This window comes from Rhinolophus ferrumequinum, chromosome 7 (genome assembly GCF_004115265.2).
Source record: "Rhinolophus ferrumequinum isolate MPI-CBG mRhiFer1 chromosome 7, mRhiFer1_v1.p, whole genome shotgun sequence".
In the NCBI taxonomy this organism is placed as follows: Eukaryota; Metazoa; Chordata; class Mammalia; order Chiroptera; family Rhinolophidae; genus Rhinolophus; species Rhinolophus ferrumequinum.
The window spans coordinates 69,116,202-69,129,011 of record NC_046290.1 but is presented as its reverse complement, the minus strand read 5'-3'; positions in this window follow the sequence as shown (position 1 = coordinate 69,129,011).

Sequence of the window (12,810 nt, the reverse complement as noted above, 5' to 3'; positions counted from 1 at the left end):
ATATGAGATTCCAATTAGACATCCAAAGAGATATGTCAACTTGGCATTTAGATATTTAAGCCTGAACTTTTGGGAGGAAGTTAAGAGTGGAATTATGAATTTTTAGAATCATCTATATAGACGATTTTAAAACAATAGAAATGATTAAGATTTCCTAAGGAGAAAGTTGATGAATAAGTGAAAAGAACCCCCAAAATGCCAAAGATTAGAGACTGGGGAAAGGAAGATCCAGCAAAGGCATTTAAGGAGGAATGGCCAGTGGAGCAAGACAAGGACCAGAATAGGGTGGCACCGTGGGATCGAAAGAAAGGAATAGATTCAAGAGAACGGAGTAATCATTTGTGCCAAATTCTGTTGAAAATGTGAATAACCTGACTACAGAAAAGTGACTATTGGCTTCGGCAATAAAGGTGTAACTGGTGACTGGGGCAAGAGTGCTCTGAGTAGAATGGTAAGGATAATAGACTGCTTGGAGTAGGTTTACGAAAGGATGTGAGGAGAGAAAGTGGAGTCGGAATATATAGACAACTCCTTCAAGATGTGTTGCTGTAAAAATGAACAAAGGCATATGGTAGTATGTGAAGGGGTCAAGGAATGTTTATATGCTGAAAGAAGAATAATGCAATGGAGGATGGAAATTGATTCTGCAGGAAGAGAATAATCACAGGAAAATGGTCCCAGGGACACTTCATCCACAAACTAAGAGATATTTGATAGTATATGATACAAATCAAAGAATTTAGTAGTGTTAGTATTGGAAAATGGAGAGAATTTCGGTCAGTTTCCATTTCCTATGGTTATGTATCCAGATCATCATGGGGAGAGTAGGAAGAGGAGAATGGATAGGAAGTTGAAAAAAGAGAAAGTGTAAAATACTTCTTTTAGAGATAGGAAATATGTAAATATTATTAAATCATTGTAGGAAAGCTTTGAAATGATTGTGGTGTACTCACATGAAATTAAAATTCTAAACTATGTGTGAGGAAATCCAACAGTATTCTGAACAATATTCTGAATTTTCCAATGGTGACCACTTTGAAATTTTTCGAAATATCAAGTCTTTAATCTTCTAAAACATCTTTGGTGCCCCTGCTTTGCTGGTATCCTGAGCACTTTCTCTATGAATAAGTTTTATTAGACCCTTTCTAAAAGAAGAGACAGCAGCTGGAGAGAGAATAAAGTGATTGATTATCTCAGAGGAGGAGTCCCACACAAGGGGCAAAGAAACAGGAGAGTGGGATGCTAAGGAATTTTCTCCCACCCCTCAGTTTGCCCAGGATTAGTTTAGACAATGTGGCTATAGCCATACCGTGTTTAACAGGCAAATAGGAAGAAATGTTTGCTGCCAAAGTAGAATTTACAGTGTCCCTTGCAGAATGCTTACGGGACTCATGCCAATATTCCAGGTGCTATTATCACCTGATTTTGGTGCCTCTTATGGAAGTACAGAATACGAGAGAGAACTAGTGGGGAAAAAGATGACCAGTGTCTTTGTTAAAAAAAAAATAGAAACTTTATTAACTATCAACAAATTAATAGAAAAGGAAAGAATACATTTAGAAATATTAGAGGACACATTATTAAAAACAATTATATACATAGTGGGGCTGCCTATCTAATTCATTTATTCATGCATATTTATTAGGTGCCAATTATGTGCCAGGCACTGTGCTAGATACTAGGTACATATTCAACAGTACATTCAATTTCATGGATCAAAATTGTGCTGTTTTGGAGCTAAAATGCAAACTGATTAAAATTTGCTGGGTAAGATCAGAAACGTCTATATCATGGGTTTCTGCTCAAAGAGATAATTTGCCTAATTCCTAACAGCCTGGGTTCTAGTCTCGAATTTGCCACTATTAGTGTGATACAGTAAGCAAGGACTCTCTGGATATCAGTTTCTATCCTGTAAATGAGAACTTTGAATGAGATGATCTTGAAAACATCTAGCTATTCTAGCTCAAAAAGAGTTTATGGTTTGATCAGCTCTATCTAAGCACTTGCTTGCAGCTCTGATGGGATAGATATTCTCCCAAAGTCAGGCACTGCTCAACTCTAATTATGTGGGCATGCATTGTAGTAAATGCACGTGTACTCTAACACAAGGTAAGAATGATAGATGTCATTTGACTGGAACCTTTTATAACATATTTTCAGTTTGTGTTTCTTCAAGGCATTTCTGTAAGGTGTAATTTATCATTTCCATCTTATAGAGGAAGGCAACTCAACCTCACAGAGATTGTAAAACCTACCAAGTGAGCCTCAGAGCCAGACCACAATCCAGATCTTCTGAGTCAAAGTCCAGAGTACTCCCCCCTAAAACACAGCACCACTTACTGAATTTTGCTATTCAAACTATACGAGGCCATAGAGAAATCATTGATAACCTAGTCAAGTGCTTTTGAAGCATTTTTTAAATTGGAAAATCCTGTGTGTGTAAGACAGGGATAAAAAAAGAAAAATATTAATTATAAGTTCGTAACCATCTCCCCAACCCAATCCCCATGTTGGCCTTCTAAGAAAAAAGGATTATTGCTTGTTTAGTCAGCCATAGGAACTTAATTGTGCCTCATGGGGGACAGAATAGAAATGATAATTGTAAGACGCCTAAAGAGTGTCAATTGGTCTTTGTAAGAATGGTGGCCTAAGGCCAAAGAATTTTCAGAAAGTTATGAGACTTTGAGAGTTTACGGAGGAAAAAGGATTTGAAATCAACACATACTATGATGTAAGGGGTTTTAAGAAAAAAAGAGGAGTTAAGAAGAATTTAAATAAATTTTTGCCAAAACTGGCCACAACACAGCTCATTTGATTTGAGTTAATGTGAAAAACATAAAAGTTGAGCTTCTTTCTCTGCTGAGCAATTTAAAGGCAGAGCTTGCCCAAATACACTCAAAACAACTTCAGTGGGAAGCTATTTCTATTTGTATCTTTGCAGACAGTTTAATCCTCTAAAAGTAAAGCAATTGAAGCAGGCTTAGCTCTAAGCATAAGCAGGTGCCAACTTGTGGAGATACCTGGGAAGTGAGAAGGCTGACTTCTGCCCCCAAATCTCCCCCAATACTCCCTATTAGCTGAGACATCACCCACAGGGAAAATAACCCTCTATTTCACAATAAATGTAAAGAATTAACTTGATCTTCTACAAAGAATTGATTCATCCACAGATTATATCGTGTGTATTCAATATTATAATATTTAAATATTAGTGTATATGACGATGATGTAATGAAAGCAAACCATCTCCCTACTTCGTTTAATTTAGCATGACTACAAATTTGATGATATTGAATTTAGGTCAACTTCATAAAAAATTAGATATTTCTATTAGGCTAAGAAAAATTGGAATATCAAAATAATCAATTAAACAGAATATGATTTTATAACTTGCATCCTACATGTCTACACATATGAAAAAAATATTTGAATGTTCACATGATATGTAATAATGCACTAAGTATTTGCAGTGGAATTAAATAGGGAGGAAAATATAATTATGATAAAATTTATTTAAAGGAGAAGCCTGGGATACCAGAAAGAAGCTGGCAAATGAGTTTAGTTAATCAGTAATTTTACTAAACCTAAATTCTGAGTGGAAAATAATTTCAAATTTTATGCTTTGAAAGGACAGTGAAAGCTGAAGACCCTCAGCTCCCCAAAATGAGGAGGAAAGGAAGAAAAGCCTATAAAAAATGGAAAATCTTGAATCCCACAATATGTAAGTCCAATTCATTGGTTGTATAAGTATGTATAAAATGAACTACCCAACTTGTGTTCTTTGTTCTTTATCATAGGAATGTCTATAAAAGCAGGAAGATAAATGCATATAAATGTTATAAAATGATTTAGAAGTTTGGCAGATTGTTATTATGTATAAACTTCTGCATTAATTATTAATGATATGTATTGTGAATAATAATAATTTAAATAAAAATACTTATTCAGACAAAGGTTATTAAGACCTCTGTTCTTAGACTCTGTTATTATTGCATTATTACATAACTATCTCAGTTCTGTCTTCCTGCTTGAAAAATTGAAGTGTAGTCCATTGAAAGAGGCTATAAACCATAAAATTATAAAACTGAAAAGGGTTATATAAAGTGAACTGTTCTTGGCATGAGGGTGTTATTTTTAAGAATAAATTGTAATCTACAGTTCTTGAAGGCCATCTATCAGTCTGTGTAAACTGCTATCCTGTACAAGCTGTATTCTGAACGGGCTTTAGAGAGAGATATGTCTGCACTTCTTTACTCCCATGACTTACATGTTACAGCTCTCAGATTATAACCAGGCCCACTGGAAACTGCCCCAGTATGTGCCATAAAAATAGCCACTCCCTCAGAGTAGGAGAGGGAAATGAGAATGGTTAGATTCCCCAAGGAACTTCAGTACGTTCAGAACCTATGTGTTAGATCAGAAGTCTGTTATACCTCTCCTGAAGTTGGAAACTAATGATTCCTAAACCTATGATTCTTTCTTTGATTCTGAAATTGCAATTCTTTTTTGGCACCCCATACTTCTCTGCCACCTCTAGCCAAAGTTCGGTAGGATATTTTTCTTTTTCCTGCTGAAGAGAATGTATTTATTTGCTCTTTTTATTTACTCTTTATATGTGTTTATATAAGCTTTTATATTTCTATTATGAACATATAAATATATATAAAATCATATTTAAATTAAGAACATTTCAAATAAATTTATAAATAACAATTTTTAATTTTTTTCAATTTTTTTCATGTAATTTAAATTACATGAAATTACTTTTCAATTTTTAATGTAATCAGCGTATTAAAAATATCCTTGTGGACAGCTGGTTCATAGATTTCCCTGACATCATTATTTACTGGTTGCCCATTCTCCTTTCTTTTCCCTCACAAATACGCTCTTTCAGATGTAGTTTAACACATAATTTGAGATCTTCATATTTTGTACACTATTTTTTACACATGATCTGATAGCTCATGCTGAAGTTCACAAAATTTTCATAGCAAAATATTCTAACAGTATAAAGCAGAAGAGTAAAGGTTGCAAGTTGGTTGTTCTCAAACTAAAGCTGGTCCCTAAATGTATTGGCCTCCATCTACAGGGAATTTGTCCAAATGTGGGCCAATCACTAGAAGCTGGGAGATTTCACTGTATAATAAATCCAGACTCTAGTTTTTTCCTGGAAAATGAGAGGATCTGGCAACACTAGGACACTTCTCTGTTGTATAAAAAGCCCCTACCCCAGTCAAAGGAAAGTATCAGACCTATTTAAAATGCTGTCTAGAAGCCATACTTAGGTCTCTCTCATTCTCTTTACCCACATTTTTATTTATTGTACCATCTGAAATTAGATCGAGCTTGATTTTGCCTATATTATTATAATGCCATAAGTTCAAATACCTGATCATGGCAAATTGCTCTTTATCAAGAAGCCACTTAAAATGCATTTGCATAAATTTGCTCTGAAATTTTTATGTCACCCATTTTGGAAGACTGTTTTAGAGTAAAGCGATGTTCGATTCTTACTTCCCAAAACAATCCAAGTGATATTCTGCATTCTACGATAATTGATTTAAAATAAGACATTTATTAGAAATGAATTTTGTGGAAAATACCTTGACATACTAGAAATGTTACTCAAAATACTTACAAAAGATATGCATTGGATTTTATCCTAGAATTTGGAACATCTGCTCTGTCAAATGAACACAGAAACTTTTTTTTTTTTTTTGCTTCCTCTGTAGATGAACCTCAGCCTGCTAATCAGGCATGCCAAAAACATGTAAAAGATCTTGAAAAGGAAATCAAAGGAGACACCTCAGAGGCTGTGTTTCATCAAACTGGGGCATTAGGGAAATCTAAAGAAAATGGAGATGAGCATACGTCTGCAACTACGATCGGAAAGCAGAATTCCTCTTTCCTCCCTAAAGAGAAGAGAAAACCTCCATCTGACAGTAACATAAGTAGGGGAAAGGAAAATGATGATCTTCATTTGTCCACTTCTCATCAACTAAAGAAAGGCTTACTCATGGTCATGTTTAATGACTGTGAAGAATCATTATCAGGAAAAATCACACTACAGGATATCCCAAACACACTAGACGGCTTGAAACCAGCAAAAGGCAAAATTATTACAGAAGTGAAATGTGGGGCTTTCAATGTGCAAGTATCAATTAAGAATAAATTTTTCTGTAAAACAGGAATGCAGTTCCCAGCAAAAATGAGATGTCCAAAATGTCACCAGTGTTACTCTGTCAGACATAGTCAAAGATGCTACACTTCTAGAAGCTGCTCTTCCAGGTACAAGAATGTATTGATAGAAGAATTAAAATCTGAGGTGCCATCTAAATATGGAGGAGACATTGCCAGAACTGAGAGCTCCTCACTGAAAGTAAGCATTATAGGAAAAGGAATTAAAGTTAAATACACGAGGAAGAAACACAATATAATAATTAATATAATTCATCCTAAAAGGAGGAGGAAAACAGCCACATACGGAAAAGTTTCCTCTAATCGCACCACTACAGAATGTTCCAGGTCTTCTGCACAGTCCAGTATTAACCTCCCTGAAAAGCGGCAGCTTGAAAACAAGCATCAGAGTTCAGATGGTTTGCATGTCTCCCCTCCTATTGTGTTGACTGTTCGGAAGGAGGAGAATTTTGATACAGTTGTGGCTCCTCTGTGCTCAACCCCCAAGAGGAAGAATAAACCTGACACCCAATCCTCAGTCTCAGATGACTGTGAGGTAGGATCTGCCACCTCTCAGCAGGACTTTAAAATTAGTCAGAACACCCCCCAAAAGAAACATTTCTCTGAAGCTGAGGCTCTTCTCCAAAACGTTCTTCCTACTTCACGTAATACTCTTAAGACCACAAATTTCAGTGATAAAGACTTAAGCAAAATGCCTTTTGAGGGTCCTAAGGACATAGAGAGAGAGAGAGAAATCAACTTTGATACCCCCAAAAAAAGCACATCGGACTCATCTATACAGCAAAGCCCAGGAGGAATAAATTATTTGCCAAGTACCATCACTGGCATCTTCCCAGTTCAAGATGGCAAAGACTCTGACTTTTCTTCTTTGTCTTCTCTGAATGTGGGGCTCACAGGAGAAAAGGCAGCCAACATTGATTGCAAAGGCAGCAAAAGTCCACCTGCAGAATGCTGTGAAAACTCAAATGCCCTATCTTTCCATTCCAGTCAAAGTACTCTGAAGTCTTCCCCCCTCATTCCATCCCACCGGACCACCAGACGTTCAGAACCTAAAGAAGCCCCTGTAGATGCATTTTCCTTTGATCACTGTACTGAATTTGTGACAGACTATGAGGAAAAGCAAGTTGGTATGACTGCCAGAGACTTTAGCAAAGCCACTTTCCATAGTGACTTCCACACAAATGCACAACAACTCCTGGAAAAGAAGAGTACACAGGGTCCAACTCTCAGCCTTGCATCCTCTGGCAGGTTCACTGCTGGGAGCCGACCCCACAGTAGTAGCCACAGCTCCGTGACACGGGGTCGAACAGGGTCCCAGGCAAGTCATCCAGAGACAGCAGCCCCCAGCAAAACAAAGGTGTCAGTCAGGACCTCAATCACTGATGAGTTAGAGCAAAGATTAATTATTCAAAATGATAAAGATGGCACGGTTGATTCTAATTGTCCCATGGGAATGAAAACCCTTAAAAAGTCACTCAGCTCTCCAGGAAATATTGAAAAAGGCAAGTGCCTCATAAGGCCAGTGGTAAAGAATACATGCCACAGAGATTTTGAAGATCTGTCAAATGAGAATCATGAGGAAGTCTGTTTTCAAATGGATTTTCCACAGAACACTACTGAGTTCCGCTGCGCAGTGTGTGCTACAGATAATCTGTTGCTTATTGAGAAAACAGTGACCAATGACGCAGACCAATATAGTAACCAGGATGAAATAAACCTTGGACTAACCAGTTTTAAACAGGAGCCAGCAGAGTGCCAAAGGCCAAATTCTGAAGGAGGTAAGAATGACCTGAAGGAAAATTATTATCATCAAATAGACATACTGCTCTCACCTCAGAAGCCGAAGGCTTTGAAAGGTACAGTGGGCTATAAAGAATCTTTCACTTTAATTTTACTTGTTTGAGCTTTAGAAAGTCTTAATGTGAGGGCTTTTTTTATTGCTGGGGATTTTTTTCTTTATTGTTGAAGATATATTGAGCATTTTAGAGTCAGATGAATATGGGCAAGCGTGTAAAAGCCTGCTTTTTTCCATTATCACCCACCCCACCCATAAGAAGTGCATAACGAAATCACCAAGGTTACAGTTTAATATAAACTTTAAAAAAATCAATTTCTCCTTAAAAGGTTGGTGTATCGCCAAATCAATTTTGTAGGAGGCATTAGCCTTTTGCCACTCTTAAATAATCTACCTTTTTTTTTTCCTTCTTGCAAGCTAAGCATGTTTGCAAGAATGGGAAGATGTGTTTGTGATAAAATCTGCTTTTAAACCTTGCCGTGGTGTTGCAGAAGCATGGTATACATGTCTCAGGAGGCCATGTGGAATAGTAATTAAAGCAAAGGACAAAAACCAGAAATGGCCGTGGCTCATCCTTGGGGCCTCTGAACTCCAGCAGACCTCTGACCTCCCTTGTGCATTAGCTGATCTCACGTCCCTGTGCTCCAACCACTGATAGAACCCAGAAGCTCTGCAGCCCTCAGGAGGGCTACGATGGAAGCTCTTTTCTAAGTACATAATCCCGCCTGTCTGCTTTCAATCTTGGAGCCACACTACCGGTGTGTCATTTTGGTCACTTCATAGAAGGCCCTTGTTGTTTTTCTCAATAAGTCCAAAATATTTTATTTTTAATGTTAGCATTATTCCACACTGTATATTAAATTATATCTTGAGCAAGTAAAACCTTCCTTCATACTGCCGGTACTATTCTTAACTGAGATCTGGAATGATGAAACTTCATTGAGAAGTTATCTTTTCTTTGTTGTTCTATCCCTGCTTTTTAATAGAATTAACAAAATTTACAAGCTGACATAAAAATACAAAAAAACCACTATATCACATAAAGGTTGGCATGAAATGTGAAATTTACTGTAAGGAGAATAAATGCCCTGAAACAACACAAAATCTGTATGGCCACCTGCTTAATAGGAACACCCTAAAGCAAAGATCCATCAGTCACAGTGACTGTTTCCTAGTGCCAGCATACCTCCAGAGGCCAGGATGAATGGCAATGACCGCAACATTTGCTTCAGTCCATGATTATTTAGGTCTGCAGGAAGCAGACCTGCAACCAGAGCCCTTGTGTCTCCCGGAGCAGACACATGCTCACCTGGATATAGCCTTCCAACCTAGGCTGGTTCTCCTTCCCCCACGGATATGCGGCTTCCTCAACTGCCTCTCTCAGCAAGGCATATTTCCTTGGGAAATTCGATAATTCAAGTCAGAATCCTCCCAAAGCTGACCTTGCACTTAGCATGCTGTGACATTATTCCATTTGGTGAACAACTGCAGCTACAGGTTCCCTGTGTTATTGTGATTCATCAAAATGCTCTTCCCCCTACTCTTTTTCCCCTCTTTCTCTGATCCTTCCGTTCCTGCCCCACTGACTTCCTTGAGGTGCTAGAACCTGCCAGGCAAGATCCCACATCCGGTCCCTTGCTTCCCCCCTATGTCTAGGTGGTTCACTTTCATCTCCAAATTTTGGCTCACATGGTATCTTCTCAGGGAGGTCTTGTCAGACCACTCAATTGAAAACTGCAACCCCAGCCCTCTCCTTTACAACCCAAGCATACTCTATGGTTTCTCCATGTTTGACTTCCATACGTAGCACTTTTTGCTTCCTAATATGCGTGTGTTACATATTTTACTGGTTGATTTGTTCTGTCTTCTCCCAATGTAGTCATGAGGACATGGATTTTTTTCTGATCTGATCATTGCTATATCCACAGCACCAGAACACTGCCTGTCGTGTAGTGTAGGCGCTCAATGAATTATTTGTCGAATGAAAGAATGAATCCAGGGAAGTCACAACAGGTTTCCTTGTGCAAAACTGTCCACATACCAAAACCAAAAAGCAGGAAAATGGCTCAGAAATTTATATATTTGTATGAAAAGATATTTGAATCTATAAATTTTGCATGGCTTCGGCTCTCCTAGAGCTATGATGACCTTTATACTTTATTCAATACTGTGGTCATCCTACTATTGATACCTCAGGCCAAGATGTTGTAATCTTTGCAGGGTACGGTTTGCTTTGAGAGCCTGGGACGTCTTTGTACTGTTTCACCAGGAAATTATAAATTTGATGTAGGTATAAACGTGTCTGTATTTTCAAAGGGGTCCTACAACTCCTCAGTCTACCCATGTACCTCGGATTAAGAATCCCTGACATATGAGTGCCGCCTATAACATTTACATAGTTCCCCCCACACATGTGTACATACTTGGGAATTAACTCCATCACAGGTCAGAGTCTGGACTGCCTTCCAAGGCCAGGCACGTAATGTAAATGAGGAAAGCAGGCTGCCTGCCTGTGAGAATGGAGTGTTGGGAACCTAGAGCAAGCACTGTCCTCACTGTCCTGATGGAGGCAGAATGCCGGTGCAGCCCGGCTTTCTGATTTTTCAAGGTAGCTGGAAATAGGAATTTTTAATATATGTGAATCTCTAGATTATATGACTTGGAAGACAGTGGCGACCAAACAGTTTATGACCTCTGAGGGAGACAAACAGGAGGGGGTGGGGATGGGCATGTGATGGGAGACAGAAAAGCCAGTGGTAAAAAGGAAAGCCTGAGCCTCTTCAAACTAAATTCTGGGCCTTCCTCTGCCAGGTCAGGTCTGCACATTCTTGGTTAAAGAGGTTTCACAGGGACTCGAGTCTTCAGCTATAAATGGACTGAAATATACCTTTAAAATCTCTGCCAAAAAAAAAAAAAAAACCCAGAAATTCTCTATCATAAAAAACTTTAATGAGAAAACCACAACTAGCCTACCCTGAGAGAGTAACAGATAATGAGAAGGATTACATGATGTTTTACATGGCATAGAAATATTTATAACTAAGCAGCTCTTTGTATGGAATATGGCCCAAAACATGTAATGTGTAAGATATTTTATTTCCCTGTACCCCTAAGGAAGGGGTGGTTCCGAAGACCCACACCAAAGCACAGAGGGATAGAGAACTGCACCTCTGAGAAAGTTTGTGGTCCCAAGGTCTGCACTGGGCACTAGGGATAGAAAGATTAATTTAGAAATTGTTCCTTTTCTGGTAGCAGAACACAACTGTTGGGAAAATTTCCAACGAGCTGACTTCTGGTGAAATTGGGAACTTCGAACGCTCGTGCTCATTTCAACCTTTCTCGGTAGTTGAGCAATTCCAGGGTCCAGGATCCAAGGTCCAGCTGCGATACCCTTGTTGTTTTCCAGCAGGGCTTTGTGCAGATCTGCAAGTAACTCTCCTTGGCCGAAAACTCACTTTCCAGGACACCCTTTGGCCTCTAAAGTGGTAGATTTCTACTTTCACACTCCTTCTTGATAAAATATTAGTGTGTTTTTTAATGGATTAACACATTGTTCCTGCAAAGTGACAGAGTTTATTTTAACAGAGTCCTTCAAGACACTTGAGTGTCTTCATTCCAGCCCCCAGTAAATTGCTTGATTCATCGAATGCCTCATTAAACATCTCTTGGGTATTTATTGAATGAGGGAGAGACTTACATGTGAAGGAAAGTTACTGAGATACAGATTCAATTTACCATGGAAAAACTTTTTATGGACTTGAAGTATTAAAGGATTATGCTGATTAGTAAAGAGGTAGTAAAGAGTCTGGGAAGTGTTCAAGCTTAGATTGAATGGCTACTTGTAAGAAAATCTTATAGAAGTTTTTAGGCATATAAAGTATGGTTGGACCAAATTACCCTCTGTATTTTTTTGCAAACCTGAGATTCTATAAATAATAAGAAGGACAATGGCAATGATGCTTTTCACACAGTGGGCATGACAAGTGGTTCTCAAATCATATGTCAAAATATACTGTTGGGCACATACTTTCTCCTCATTTGAGTATACAAGAAGATCCTAGACGAAAACTATTCCTCCATATCACAGGGCCTTGTTTCCATCTCACACACTTCCCTAGGCCCATATGGCTTGTTTTTTTCCTCAAGCAATTTCTGTAAAGAATTGCTTTTAAATGTAAATTGTTTGACATTAGAAAATTCCTTTTTTCATGGATGCCTTCAGAGTGAATCTGGACTCTCAATCTCCACAAATAGTGGAACTATAGGGAGCATTGGAGAAAATGGCCAGAGGCCCGCTCTGCCCTATAGTTTAAGGTTCCACCATTCAGTAAAGTTCAAGAGCACAAAAAACTCACCTTGTTCATAGTGGTAGACCCAGCAAACAGCACATTGGACATTAGTAAGTATATAGAAAGTGAATAGTAGTAAATATTATAGAATCAATGTTGTTTTTCTGTCACCCTCTTACTTTCTAAGGAAGAAGTAGGAGTTAGCAGCAGAGTTATGAAAACTTAGAGGATTTGAATAATGACTTTTCCCCCTTCCCAAGGCTTTGACCCTGACAAGTGAAATTTAAATTGTTATGCAAATGGATCATTAATAATTATACATAAAAATAAAGAAGGTAATTTATTCATGGATATATCCCATTTATTATTTAAATAGTTCTGAGAACAAACTTGAAACTGACAAATTAGATTTTAATTTTCAAAGACCAAGTTTTAAAAACTTATTTGCTCCTGGGATTAGAATAAAAATGAAGGATAAAATTTGGTCTCTTTTTAAATTGATGTTGTTTGCCTTTTTGTATAGTATCA